Source organism: Hesperophylax consimilis, chromosome 26, assembly GCF_061612785.1.
Source record: "Hesperophylax consimilis isolate HC1 chromosome 26, BYU_Hcon_1.0, whole genome shotgun sequence".
Lineage (NCBI taxonomy): Eukaryota > Metazoa > Arthropoda > Insecta > Trichoptera > Limnephilidae > Hesperophylax > Hesperophylax consimilis.
Genome location: NC_142861.1, coordinates 3,076,195 through 3,091,744, shown reverse-complemented (window position 1 = coordinate 3,091,744; position 15,550 = coordinate 3,076,195). Strand labels below are relative to the sequence as shown.

The 15,550-nt window shown below is 36.1% G+C and overlaps 1 protein-coding gene across 1 annotated transcript in view; it reads right to left on the bottom strand.

Moving 5' to 3' along the window:
- Positions 1 to 12,262, bottom strand: part of ttk (zinc finger and BTB domain-containing protein ttk) — a 67,547-nt gene extending 55,285 nt beyond the window's left edge. Inside the window, exon 1 of the mRNA XM_089647614.1 lies at positions 11,448 to 12,262. The gene's annotated coding sequence lies outside the window, so the exon portion shown is untranslated. The remainder of the gene's footprint in view (positions 1 to 11,447) is intronic.
- Positions 12,263 to 15,550: the final 3,288 nt, after the last annotated feature.

Sequence of the window (15,550 nt, the reverse complement as noted above, 5' to 3'; positions counted from 1 at the left end):
GTTCTAATGTCTTAACCGCTATTATCATATTTACGTCTTTTGACGTTCTAATGTTCTGAGTGGTTAAGAGCATAACCATAAGAAATTTTAAATCTACCAAGGTTTCACAAGTAACGCAACATGCTGCTTGGCTAAACTTAAGCTGTATTATCTGGTCATAACTAGAAATCAGCATTAAGATATCAATGTCTGGTCCGCAAAGTTGACCAATCCTGCTGGAGATAGCTCCAATGCAACGTTCCCTCTTTCGCATAAACGATGCATGTTACAAAAAAAATACAACAGAGCTCTCAACGCTAGAACTGTATGTATATTAAGAATGGATTTTGTTTTTGGTTTTTCTTTTATATATTCAACAATATTATTATTAAATTTATAAAAAAAACAATTTATTTTTTATCAAGTTCTTCTCTGTACATGTTACAGCTCTTCTGTCCTCTGAAAGCATTATCAAACGTTAATTACACAGCAGAGCTTGTTTATAAATAAACTGTTTTTTTTTTTAAATCTTAACACATAAAAAAAGACTGTCTGCGTATGTTTGCGCTCGGAAAACTCGACAAAGCAGTCGACCGATATCGCTGAAAATTTCAAAGTTTGTTCTTATTAGTGGCAGGAGTGTTTAGATAGTGGTTTGAATGGTATAAGAAGTCGGGGACGCCCGAGGAATACTTAATGCAAAATCTCTGCGCTGGAATGAGATACGGAGTAGATTAATATAGCGCGCCAAACGCACGCCCAACATTTGTACACGGTTGACATTTGTCACATGAGAACGGGTCGCTTCTACGATTCGTTCTTGAGTTCAACAGCTCGGCTGTGGAACGAACTGCCGGCCTCTGTGTTTCCTCCCTCCTACAACATGTGACTCTTCAAGACCCATGTTCACTCCTTCCTCTCCACAAAAAGACCCTCCACACAGCATCCCCAAAGATGACATAGGCCCTGAGGGAAATTATTTTCTTCAGGGCCTCCTGTGTGGATTTAATATAAAAAAAAAAAAATTAAAAAAAAATTAATGTGGTGAACAGTGGAAGAAGTCGAAGACGTCAGAGAAAGACATTTAGCGAAGCGTTGAGGGGTCCATTAGTTTAATAATAATATTGTTGAATGTATAAAAGATAAACCAAAAATTAAAATGTAGTTCTATAAATTAAACTGAGGATGGGTTGTTTCGGAGTACTTGAACAATTCATCAAATTTCAACGTTCATTTCTGGGATCTGTGAAAGTCCAATTCAAGTTCTGTTATTATATCATTATAGGCTAGTTGCTTGACAAAACTGAAATAAAAACAGAACTTGAAAAAATCTTTCACATAACTTGAAAATGAACGTTGAAATTTGATGAATTGTTCAAATTCTCCGAAACAACCCGTCCTTAGTAACACAATAAATAAGAATGGAATATTGTTGTCACAGAAGAACATAATTTACGACTTGGAACCCTACAAAATATAAGGGACTCGATTCATAAACAGATTTAACATGGTAGTTTAATAATTATTCTTTCATCCTTGTAAAGTTTATATTTAGGTTTTTCTCGATGCCGTAAGCTGGGTGTGTAATATTAAATGTTTATTATTATGCGTGCACGTCAACAAGCTGCATTGTGCTCGTGGCAGGAATAATCGTATGATAAGAAGTGTGTGGTTATGGTCTGCGCCCAGAAAACTACACCGAGCCTCGGAATATTATCTCAATGGGGTAACACAAGATAAGGAATTAAATATTACAAGATTTTAAAATGAACATTATGGTGTAAAATCATGACTTGTGGCTTTATCCTGGATGAGTTGGACTTTAGAGGATATAAGCGAAAGGAAAGAAGATTGAATTCAGTTGAAATAGCTTGATAATATGGCACCTAAAAGTAAAGTCAACTAAAGTAAGGTAACCGTTTACAGTGCGGTCGATTGTGGGACTTTTCTACGCAGCAGTCTGAAGCAGCGCGCGTAACGCTTGTTGATCTAAGCTATAAAATCGGACGTAGAATTAAATTGAACCATGAACTTAGGTAGCTAACATGAAACCATTGTAGGATTCAGTCAGTTCTAAAGACTACGGACGAGTTGTCGGGATGGGGAAAACGCAATATGACTGATGTTGGTAGGACACGATTGAGGAAATACTGAAATGTGGTGTTTGGGGCCTCGATTCTCGATGAAGTCATTCCACTCGAACAACGAGTGGTTCGACCCACTCGTTTGAGTGGAACAACCTTTGACTTTTGGCGTATGTAAGTATGTAACTTCGACGAGAATCAGGAATAAGAATGTCGAGTAATGTATGTACTTTAGACGGCGATTGCGAGCGGCCTGGATTAGAGAATCGATACAAAGGTGTCACACCTCAAAGGAGGTGTTGTGTGATAAAACCAAAAAGGAGGTAAAATCTTGTAGTATTGGGGGGGGAAATTTCCCCAGAATATTTTCGTATCCTGCGGGTAGGGGGTGGCATAAAATGTGACATACACACCAAATGTAGTAAGGTACTGTCAATTTGTACTAACACAAAATATTTATGTACAAAGAAAAAGAGCTGCGACAAAATAAGTATGTTTTGTGAAGTGATTAGATATTTTTGTACGGGACATTTGTTGTGCTGCTTGAATGAGGTATTTAACACTACATGACAGACAGGACACTGAAAATCACGATCAATTGAATGCCTGGTGGAAGTGACCCAGAGAAGATGAAGGGAGAGATGAACTGGATGCTCGGAAGAAGATTATAGAAGGCCGGAGGACTGGAGAAGAAAAAAGAATGGTTGGAAGCAGAAACCATTGGTGATCATTGTGTAGAGGAAGTAAAATCTTAACTTGGGATATAGCACTGCGATGATGACAATGGTTAAAATGACATATTTAGCCTAGACAAGAATATTTTATTTTGCCGCTTGACACTTTCTTAATTGTTCTGGTGTAGTCATTAGTTGCTCAGAATGTTGCTTCTATCACAAAAGACATTACCAAGCAAAGTATTCATAATCTGACAAACCCCTCAGACATTTGTCCACTTTTGGGAACAACTCATATGGTCTCATAGAAATCGTTGTATCTCCCTTACTCTCATGGTGATAAATATGATCTAAATGGTGTCAGAAAGAGAAAACACCATGCTTTATATTCAAATCTAAAAGTTAAGCACAGAAAAATTTAAATGTGCACCTTCGCACACTCTTTCCCACTGCAATTTGAAAAAGAATTATGAATTTTTTATTAATTATTTTTACACGAGACAACAAAAAAGCGAGGTGGCAATAATGTGATGTAACGCTGACATTTCCAGGGGTTACGCTAAGGAGATTGACATATACCGTTGTGGACTTTTCTGTAGCACTTTTTAAGATATATAATTCTGTATTACATTATTTTGATGTATCTCATAAGGCGGGTGCTTACATTGCTAACGCCAGAGTTAGCAATGTAAGCGCCCGAAATATTTTTTTAAGACTTGATTACAAAACATCGACTCTTCTTTCTAGACATAAAATATGCATGTATTATATAAATATAAACCTTCTAGAAGAAATCCTCTAGACGATTGTGAAAACCCTATCAAAATCCGTTAGTCTAGAAGAACTAAGAGCACAAACAGATGCGAATAGCGGATTTATTTTATACTGTTTAGAAATTTGTCCAAAAAAATATAATCATTAAGATGAGCCATTTTTAAAGCTTTTTATGTTTGCATTAATCACCTTTCAAAAGCAGTTCAGAAATATTCCATTTTTTTTTTGATTTTATTGGAAAACATCTAACGGAATATGCCAGAGGCCTGTCACATGGAAAATTATCAAGGCAGCTATAAAAAATATATCATTAATGTTGCAGATGAAAAAGTGCAAATAATATTTGATATTATAAATTCACATGCATCACAATAATTTCCGTATTATATTGCAATCGTAAAATATTCCTCGTTGGCAAATTGTTATGAAATACAATAAGGATGATGTCACACATCACACAATGTGAGCCAGGTCAACTTCTGTGCTGTGTGCTCAGAGGGTATAGTTCCTTTCAGGACCAATTGAAATATCCATAACAATTGTGTAGGAATAGAATATTTTATGCGGGACGCATGTTGTGAAAAGGAAAATAATAAGAAAATAATGATTTGAGATTTTCACCGCATATTTACGTTACGAGACAAAAAACCTGCCCATGATGAAATAATAACAGAACTTGAATAGAATTTTTGACCAAAAGTGTTCAAATTCTGTGAAACAACCGGTTATTATATGCTAAATATGTAGTTTGTTGTGTCAGCAATAAACTAAAAAATTAATATATTATTCTAATGTCAACACTAATGTTTAGTTTTCTAATAATAGCGCAACTTTTCATTTTTACTGCTGCCGAAAATCTGTTTTGTCTGCAAAAAGTTCCTGACACTGTTTGGAAATTCACACAATTTTGCCATCTAGAAATTCTAGTTTAACACAACTATTTTTAGATGTCAACATTATTTCTAACATGATATGGAGTTTTGAAATAGCCAGTTAACTGTCTAAAAATAAGACAAGACGCCGTATTGTTAACTAACTCGTATTGTTTGATAATATGAGTTAGCTAGCCTCTGTGTTTCCTCCCTCCAACAAAAGGTTCACTCCTTCCTATCCTCAAAGAGACTATCCACACAGCACCACTAAACATGACACGGGTCTCGAGAGAAATGATTTCCAGTGTGGAGTAAAAAAAAAAGTTGAAACTCTTGACGATGCCGGGTGGTTAACTAGAATTACATAAAATAACGCTGCCATCTACAACAGAATACAAGACGGATGTAAGCATAATGAGTAAGATCGAGAAAGGGACGCTTATGTGGTTTGGGCAAGTAGAAGGAATGAACGAAAGGTTCCATCACAACTCAACACAACGACAATTAAAAAGTAATACAAAGTCCATTAAAAGTGAAGAAAAAATTAACCTATAAACCTAGTTTTTCTTTCATCACTTTTTAAAGGTGTGTTGAATTGTCATTTTGATGAGTTATTCGGTCACCAAACGAAGAAAGGGGTGTGAGGAGAATATCTGACACAAGTGTGAATGATAGAAGAAGTTGGGGATGTCAGAATAACAGAAGAGCAAGTATGAGACGATGTATGAATGTGAATGAGGCAAGGAGTGTGTGCCAAAAGACCGAGTTGTTTGGCAGTCCGTACTCTCCGCCTACCCCTGCGACGAAACAGCAAGATGGTTATTTAATTAGTTATCTAAAACAAATTAAGAATATTACTGAGATTTCTCTGAGAAAACTTTTAAAAGATAATAAAGCTCATTTCCTGCCGTGGATAAAGAAAATATTTACACACTTGTATAAATAATGACCATTCAAAATATCCCTAGTCACCCGCATTCTCTCAGATATGTTCAATCAGAAATCTATTAGCATTCCTAATGGTTACCTCAATTTCTCTTCCATTACAAATGGCCAATGGCGAATGGAGAGGCGACCAGCAAACATTAAACAAACATTTAATGTTTAATCTTCAGGTTGTGAAATTATCACAGAAACACCTGCGAGAGATTACCAATATTGGTGTATAACACCTAACAAATATACAAAACAAAACAGAGGGTTTAATGCAACACTACAAACAACTGACAAAAAAAATATCTTCAGGTAATAATACAAAGGACATGTTGTTTCGGAGAATTTGAACAATTCATCAAATTTCAACATTCATTTTCGGGTTCTGTGAAAATTCTATTCAAGTTCTGTTATTATATCATTATAGGCTAGTTGCTTGACAGATCTGAAATATTAACAGAACTTGAAAATTAACTTCGAAATTTGAATAATTGTTCAAATTCTCCGAAACAACCCGTCCGAGGCAATTTCCAACAAAAAAGATATGATATGAGATTTTCACGTCCAAAAAGCCTGTTTCATCGCGATTATATTTTATTATGCTGTGTTGCGCTTCCTCCTTCTTAAGCCAATGTTTCGTACAGCGTTACAGTGTTCATCCTCAGGTCAGATGTGTAGATTGTGAGGAAGTGTGTGTTTATATATACATAGAGATGATAGCGTTTTGTGAGCGTTATTATTTATTTATTAATTATTATCCGTTAAAGGCTTACATAAAGGCTATCATAAATCTATAAACAGTGCAGTAGATAAGTGTGACTGATATAAACATATTTATTTAAAATTATTGTAAAAGAAAACAAATTGAATAGGAACAAAAAGAAGTAATACGAAATTATCTATAACACTTTCATGTATTGAAATAACATTCATTTAAACATGCAGAGTTAAACAGTTTTATCAAGTAAATTAGCTCAACTCAATGAAAAAATCGTATTAAGGCGATGCACTACGTAGTAATGTAAAATCACGTGTTTTTGGTTTGAAAATTTGGTCACCTAGAAATGTTTCAGATGCTCCAATTTAATACTGCGAGTAGAATACATCCTGGCCTTTGAAACAATCGAGTATTTTTTAGATAAGTATTTTTATAAGCCCAGAAAAAAACAATGTATAAGGCCTATGAAAACTGTTTAAAGTTCAAAATCTCCTGCTTACGAACCCATTTTCAGTTATGGTTTTATTGTATAATGTGGCAAATTAATTTATTTATATATTAATTTAATTTATTTATATATTAATTTAATTTATTTATAAATGATCGAAAAACATTTATATACTTGTGCCTGAACATCCACAAAATAAAATAAAAGGCACTTTTTGGCCATGTTTTTTTCTTGCATAAATCAAAAAAGGTGGATGGTGTTAAGCGGGAATTTAAGCCTTATCGCCATCTACGCAAGGTGTGTTATTGATAGCGGCTCGATTCAAAATATTACACGACGTAGTGCATCGCCTTAAACTATTAAGCTTATATAGTATTCTACACACTCGTTAATTCTACATACATAGTAAACACTTCACCACAATCCACACACCTGCCCTGATGATGGACACTATAATGCAGTACGAAACGTTGGTCAAGCGGGAAGCTCGGCATAATAACCGAAAAATTAATCACAGTAATTTTCAAAATGTTTTAACTTTAATTAACTCCCTATTTGAGGCTCTGGAGTTTTTATTTATTTATTCCTTTAGATTTACACACAGTACAATATGATACAAGATATAATTAAAATATTTTTAGTGATTGTAGATTGTACCTTATCAGGTCGAAATTATTGGTTCCTAACTAGGCAAATTGCCCGTTCCAAGGAACCAAAAATATGTGAAAGTAAGTGTGTGATTTGTCTATGTCTATAATATATCTCATTAATGTTTTAATTTGTGATGTTTAATCGTTACAATATTATGATAGAGTCGAACTTGAGCTGTTGTATTTATTTATTTTGTAAGAATATAATATCATCTTTGGGGATGCTGTGCAAAAAGGCTTTTTTTACAGATAAAAGGATAAGGAGCAAATCTGGGACAGCCGAGCTGTTGAGTACATTAATGTGGTAAATTACAGTGTACAAATTTGGGCATACGATTGCGTTGTGTTCTGCCTATGCATCGGTGCCTAAAGGGTCAATGATGCCAGTTTTTCAGAGCATCTTTCATTGAAATAGTTGTAACACAACAAATAGCATTCTTGTCCAAGGTACACGTTTTAAAGAGTGAAAACTCATTCGATAAGATGGGGGAATATTTCAAAAAGATTGGTGGATTCGAGATTTTTACAGATTTTTAGCAGTTACGCACAGTTGCCATATATACAGGGTCAGCAGATGCGTACTATACCTATGACGACCCCAATATGATTCAAGAAATATGGTATTTATGGTTGGATATATCATTGAATCAACTGCGACTAGGTACCCTGATTTAAAGCAATTCAATATGTTTTGATATAAAAATGACATAAAATCAAATTAGGCAAACCGAAGGTCACTTAATGATAGCTCCATACTCAAACCGGCCTTACGCACAATTTAACTACATCTAAGCAGTGGTTATAAGTCATTTTGTACTATTCAGACGTTAAGTGCCGCGCTATATTTACCCTGCTTTTATAAGTACGGGGGACGATGTCAAGCTGTTATAAAAATACATATTATGCGCTTAGTTGATAGATGCAACAAACTTACAAGATATGCTTAAAGTATTAATTTAATTTGTTGTGTCCAAAATCAAAAAGATGATTGGACACAATTATTGCAATAAATTACCGCATAACCGAGTAACCAAGAGCTAATCTATAGTTTTCTTTCAATGCCATGGATTTGTCTTAAATTTGAATATACAGGGTTTTCCAATAAGAGGTGTTATTTTGATATTCAATCGTAAAAGATCAATGGTTTCGTTGCTTGTGTGGCACGTGGCGCCGTCTTGTTGAAAGTAAACGTTGTCCAGATCAATACCATCCAATTCCGACCATAAAAAATCATTAATCATATCTCGATAGCGCAATACATTCACCGTAACTGTTGCTCCAGCCTCATTTTCGAAAAAGTAAGGTCCAATGACTCCGCCGGACCATAAACCGCACTAAACAGTAACACATCGAGGATAGAGAGGCTTTTCAACAATAACTCTTGGGTTTTCCGAGCCCCAGATGCGACAATTTTGCTTGTTGATGTAGCCACTGATTTGCATTTGATTCACTCAAGTGAATTTTCATAATTTCAATGCGTTGTTGAAGCGTGTATCATTCCATTTTTATTAATGGCGTAGTTTCTTCCTGTCAAATGTCAAAAAACGACAGCTTCAAAAGTAACATCTACCGTAATAGCGGGCTATTCAAAATAACACCTCTTATTGGAAAACCCTATATCTATTTATAGCCAAATTTTTAATGTCACTTTTGTTTTCGGGAATGAACGAATTCTAATCTTCGAAGCGGAATTAACACATTTCCCTCCATCCGATTGAGCTGAAACTCGATAGATAGACTCATCGTCGATGATAACACATTTTTATCCACTTTTAGTGGCAATCACGTACCTATACACATTTCCCTGAAACCGGATAACATTAAAGCGGTTAATATAGAAAATAAATGTTGGTCCTACCAGATCGGCGGTGATAAGGTTAAAACTTAGTCAAACCAAAATATTCATTTATAAATATTTTTTAAAAGCCATTTGAAAATAGATGTATTTTAGTAAAAAATATGGGTTAACAAACTATAATTTTAAATTCTGTTTTGAGGATTTTAAAATCCAACATTCCTCATATTATCTTAAATTCTACCCCTATGCAAACATTCTATGAAGCAAGTTTGTATGTATGCATTAATAAGCAATGTTGCATTGAAAAAGTTTTGTCTGTGTTTTGTAAAACAAGATTTAGGTAGGTACATCATTTCCAATAAGGCTCGTTATAAATTGTGTCAAATGATTGAAATCCTCATTTTCTAACGTAAAACTTTTAATTATAATGTGAAGGACAAATGTTAAGCATATATAATTTTTTTATTTCCCGTTTTGTCTGATATAACCTTGAAGGGACCTCATTTTGGAAAATACCAGTTTATTCAAGATGAAAATTTCTTGCACTTAAAAGAACCTCTTAAATTCAAGTGCGTTTCCAAATACACCATGGATATAAATAAAGAATATATTTATCAATGCATTGCATATTTTCAGCATCATTTAAAAAAAGAACATGGGTAATTTGTACAACAGTTTGAAATCAGCCTAAAACAATTGGAGAAAAGAAACAAATGCATTCAAGGAGGAAGCATTTCCAACACGATTTAAAAAATATATAGAAATAATTCTTTTTAATGTGCTCAATTTATCGGTTCCTAATTAGAGAAGGGTTTGTGTAGTGAATTTTATACTGCTGATAATATCAACAAAAATATTATACATTTTCGTGAAAGTTTGGTTACGTCTTCACAATTGAACGAAATATCTACGTATCACAATTGAACGAAATATCTACTGATAACTTCTTAGATTTTATCATTTAAGGATTTAAAATAATTTTTAATGTACGTGCGAATGGACAAAAACGGAATTCATATATTTTTGTAATTTTGGAAAGATATTCATTGGATGGATTGACAACTAGACAGGAGTATGTACTTGATAAATCTCAAGGGAGTCCATAGTTCAACCCATGAACACGTAAAGGCGCGTACCTTTTTTGTAGATAGGATATTTTCAGAATTGTATATTTCACACATAAATAAAGTTTTTGCAAGAAATAATGTTCATAAATTTTTCCGATGTAAGTTTGTGGATTATTCCTTTCATCGGAATTGGCAAACATGATTCTAACGGGTTTCCAATGTGAATTGAATTAGAATACGGCTAGAATTTTATTTGGCGGGCGTAGACACGTTTCTAGCGCCTGGCGAGAAAACATCTGGAAAGCGTGAGGCATCAGGCAGTCGCCATTATTATTTGTCATTTACTCAGAGCTCCGAGCCTAGCGGAGGTCTAATGCAGCAACAACTGCTGAGAATACCCAACTAGCAGTTAGCTCGTAGGTATAGGCTACAGGCGACTGCCTGCCCAAGAAGCTATCAAGGTTATTTATCGAGGGCGGCACAGGTGGGAAGCGAGAATCTCTTCTCCGTACCGATTTACGGTATTAAAAACTGTTCAGCTCTCGCATTTAAATTCCATTTCCCGTAATTCGCTCGCAGCAAACGGTAAATCACAAATCTCACAGCCGAAACAATCCTTGTCTATGGCGGCCTGTCAATTCTATGGATTTATAGAACTGTCAATTTTATTCCAAATTCAAGCCAATGCTTCAATGGCTGGATGCAACATTTCCCGTTTCTTTTATATTCAAACACGAGTGTGATAGTATAATATTATGTAGTGAAATTCAGATTAATTTGGTTTAATTGTCACAGATGAGGATTCCTACAGGTGTCAGGAGCGCTATCTGTTGTAGGCACATTGGTTATTATTACGCATTGAACGACCGAGCACTTATTACGTCATCAGCAGCGGGCAACGAGACGAATCACGACACATTATAACACGGGACCAGTCGATGGGAACATCGGCAAAAACACACATCACATTAGAGCTTGAGTTAGTGAAACAGTGAGATTCTACGAAAGTGTAAAAGTTAACAACCCTCGGATGGGAAACGGGCGCAGCCCTTCCGCCATGTTAGTCCTGTGAAATGTGACTGAGCCGTGTCCGTGTAGAACTAGAGTGTGGTGTGGTCGGCCGCGCATACACCCCGCCTCCCCGATACTGTACTGACACAACTGCGCCACCCTACCGCCGAGCGAGGTCAAAATGGACTCTAATATCACACAACAAAAAACACACCGTCATCGTTGAAATGGCGGCATATCGTCGCGGCGCGGGGTAATACGGTAAAATATTGATTTATTGAAATATATTGATTTTTAATCTGGGGGAGAGTACGACGACCCTGCGTAATATTTTCGGAGCACCGTTTGAAACACTTTTGCCACACTGTCACTAAGATTTCGCCATAAGGAAACAACACCAAGGGATACGCGAGGGGTTGAGGTTTACAAAAATAATTACCTCTTCATTTTTCCGGTTGTTTCGAAGCTGAGGGTGAATTTTTCTCCAGGCACGACACGATCAGCGCAGTTTTTGGAACGCCATGTCAGCATAATTTTTCGTCTCTCTCCCGCTACGCTGGGGTTAATCGCCCTTCGGCCGGAGCGAACAGTGACGGAAACAGCCGATCCCCGCCGAGCGTTACCGAGCGGAGCTGCGGCGTGACCGAGCGTCGAGCGAGGCGAGGAAAATATCTAGGAGGGGCGCAGGCCACCACACCAACACGGCACGGGCGAACTCCGCGCACCACACACAGTCCACCGTCCACACCACAGCCACAGATCACTAATATTATTATAATATATCCCAGTAATTAATCAATCAATCCCGCAGTTACCTATATACTTCACCGTGTTGCCAAATTTACACTTTCAAACTTCACAAAAGTTGCGAACAACACGAAAACTCTCTGCCGTTCGGGTGATTTTCCACTACCCGTTTGGCACGCACTGCGAAAGCGCGCCAAAAATTCAGAAACGAAAACGAAAAATTTAAACGAAAAGCCGAAAGGACGATTTTTTCTTGTAAATCATGCGAACTGCGGGAGCGACCGGCCGTGATTTGGTGCAACTGGCTTCACTCGTCGACGGGAGGAGAGGCAATGGAGGACGGTACCCTCTCTCGTGGCTGCGCCCCGCGCCCCCCCGCCCCCACCCCTCACCGCACACCTCCCCCTCCGGAGGGTTAGAAAGTTTTAAAAGTAGATTTCTAGAAAACACGCAATAAACTCGTCCTGCTCATCGGAACGCGCACCTACTTAGATATTATACACACACACCCACAAACACTTCTATCGTTCATTTTCCCGTCCACATAACGTCGGACATTATCCCGTACGTAGATCAAACAAATTAATAACCCTCAAATTATTATGCACTTTTATCATTATCTAGTTAACTTACTTGCCTCGTATTCACATGTCAAGTTTTATTCATATTTTTTATATGATTAGGTATCGCATAAGAATCCCATCTGCCCTGAGCTAGTAGGACTTTGTCATTCCGAATTTTGGGAATGTTGTGAGAATGAAAAAAAGTAAGGAATGGAAATGAGACCAGGCTTGCATGGTTTTGTGGTAATACGGCAGTGGGAGAGGAAGACCGGGGAGTGCCTGACTTCAGATGTGGCCACTAAACATGTCTAAAGCCATTTCAAGCAACGTTTCGATTCTGTGGTTTCTCGAAGATACTAATAATGAGAGAATTCGAGATACCACTTTGGAACAATTTTAACAAAAAAACAACAATTTATTACGGTACCTTCTTCAACTATGGAAAATGATTCATTATAATTCTTTTAACAATAATTCATAGCATTTTTCTAAGAAAACGTAGATAGACCTTCAAAAACTGAATATACCTGCAGCTAATTATTATTATCACGAACACTGATAATGTCAATGAATTGTTATGAAAAGTGATGTATTCTCTCGTATTGTTATCGTGGCAGGAATGTCAACCACTTTCGAAACGTTATCGCGGTGGCGAGTCGCAACACGGCCGTCTTATTAATTCGAAAATTTAAATTTCAAAATAAGAATAGAACTTGGAACCCGCTTGAAATTCCCTTCACGAGTCAAACACATAATAATAATATTATTTTGTTTACGTGTTTCGGTGTTTTCATTGGATTTTTTTTCGTTCGTTTTTGTTGAATTATTTTTATATTAGGTACAGCTTAGTGATAAGGAAGATTGTTGAGTTCGACTTGACGATTTAAAAAAAAATACAAAATTATTTTGGATAGATGGGTACGCTTGAATATCTAATTTTAGTGAGAAATATACTTTAATATATGTATGAGGATAAAACTTGGTCAAATCTTTACGGGTATATCACGCAGTGTAAAGATTCCACTGATAACAGGCAGAAAGTCGAGTAGATTTAAAAAAATATATATAAATTCGCCCCTGTTGGTAGATAAAATGGCGCCATTTAATTAAGCTCAAAAGCCTTCATTATCGTAATCCTTAGCTCGTGTACTGGGTAAGATAATGACTAAGGAAGGCGTAGAAAATATTCTGAAATATTAATTTTCCCATTGTATATAAAATTAAATAACGTGCCCCAACGTTTTTTCCCCAGATGTATGTATAAGAAAAATGAAACAGCACGTTTTAGGTCAATATTAGAGAAACAAACAAACTTATTACGACAATTATAGTAGCACGATAACGCCAGTTGATTGAGTCAACGTCTGTCTTAAGTTCAAAAACGTTAAAAAAATCGTTTTGGGGTAAGTAACTACCAATAAATTAATGTAAGACTTGTAAAGGGTTCGTCTATGATAAGTTATAAAAATGTCTATGGTTACATTTTTATTAAAATTTGAATTTTTAGTTCTGTAGCTATTCTATGCTAAAAATAATGTTGCCTAGCCATAAAAAAACTCGGTCTTACAATTTAACGTATGTATAGGTAATGGAGTAGGTACCTACCTAACCGCGCTAGCTGCATTTTATTTTATGATTGGAAACCTTAATATTATTTTTCAACTAACCGACGATAATTTTGATAGCGGTTTTACCGCCTAAATAACAATAAAAAATCTATAACGATAACGGTACATGTACTGTTTTGCCCTTAACGGGAGTTCGCGGCCGCATGAGACATGAGAACACCATTTCTAATTTTTGATGGATTCTAGTTTCTACAATGGCGTATTTTTTGGTGGGTAATCAGTGTGAATGCCATGTTGTTTCTTTGAAAAGTGATACGTTACAGTGGGCGCTTGATGTTAAACTATGTTAATTGAACTGGTCTTTAATTTCCTCGATCTAATACGAATACCTATAGCAATCAATAATCTGTTTTTTTTTAAAATGTAATTACTGCAGTCCCAACTATCCGAATCCGGTGTATACGCGGGGTATGTTGTGAGACCGAGGGAAGTGGGAAGGAGATGATTGAGAGGAAGGTTGATTCACAACTGTCTGGAGCCAGTGGGACTATGGAATCACCAGTCTTGGTGTGTTATGAGGATTAAGGGAGTGAGAAAGGAAAGGAGACGGGAGGAGGGAAGTTGGGGAGTCCTTTCTATTCAGATCTGATGATGACTTATTACGGAAAAAGCCATTTTAACCGGAGCTGATACTGAGAAGTTCCATCTGAGTCGAAGTGCTTTTATCGGAAACGAATTCTAGTATTTTTTATTGCAAATTATATACAATCCCTAAAAACCTTTGACCCCATCATTAACTCATTAAAAAGTGTTTTTATAAATATTAAAACCCTTTTAAAGATTTGTATTGTTTCCATACCCTTGCAATCTAATTAAATGTTTTCCCTTCCAATCTGTTGAATATTAAATAGGTACTTAATTACATCTACCCTCTGATAATATCTGAACTAAACAACCTAACCCCACCCTTATCGTGCATTGCTTCCGCCTATTATCTTCAATTTGTTATCTGCTTTCCCCTATGTGCCAACTCCGCGGGTAATAAAATAAACACCCCTTTGTACCCCAGTAGATAAGTACTTAGTGATAAGTACTTACCCTGGAACAACTTACCCCATAAAGAAGTTTTCTTTGTTAGAGGGAGAGTACGAAAATATTATTTTAAAACGTGCATTATGATTGCGACTGTGTTTTGGTAAAACTCTTTTACACAGCTAATTTTTTTGGGAATGTTACTTATCGATGGTTTTAAATGGAATATCTTTAAAGTTTTTTTCTTCAATGCCCCCCCCCCCTTTCATTAAAAACATATCAGCACACGCGGAAAAAACCTCCGCAAAAGTGAAAATTACATGTTTTGAAATATCAAGACCAACGCGGTTAGCAGTGTTGGTTCTCACTCAGGCGTTGCGAGTTTGATCCTCTACTATTTAAGTCCGCCAATTTAAAGCCATATTTTCTACTTATGATGGTGCAGATGGGTGGATTTTCAACATTCTGAGATATTTTGTACCATCCAAAGATATATATTTTTAAACAGTATTATCAAAATAACAAAATACCATTAAGGCGATGCCATACGTAGTAGTTCAAAATAATGTGTTTTTGGTTTGAAAATTTGGTCGCCTAGAAATGTTTCAGATGCTTTAATTAAATACCGCGAG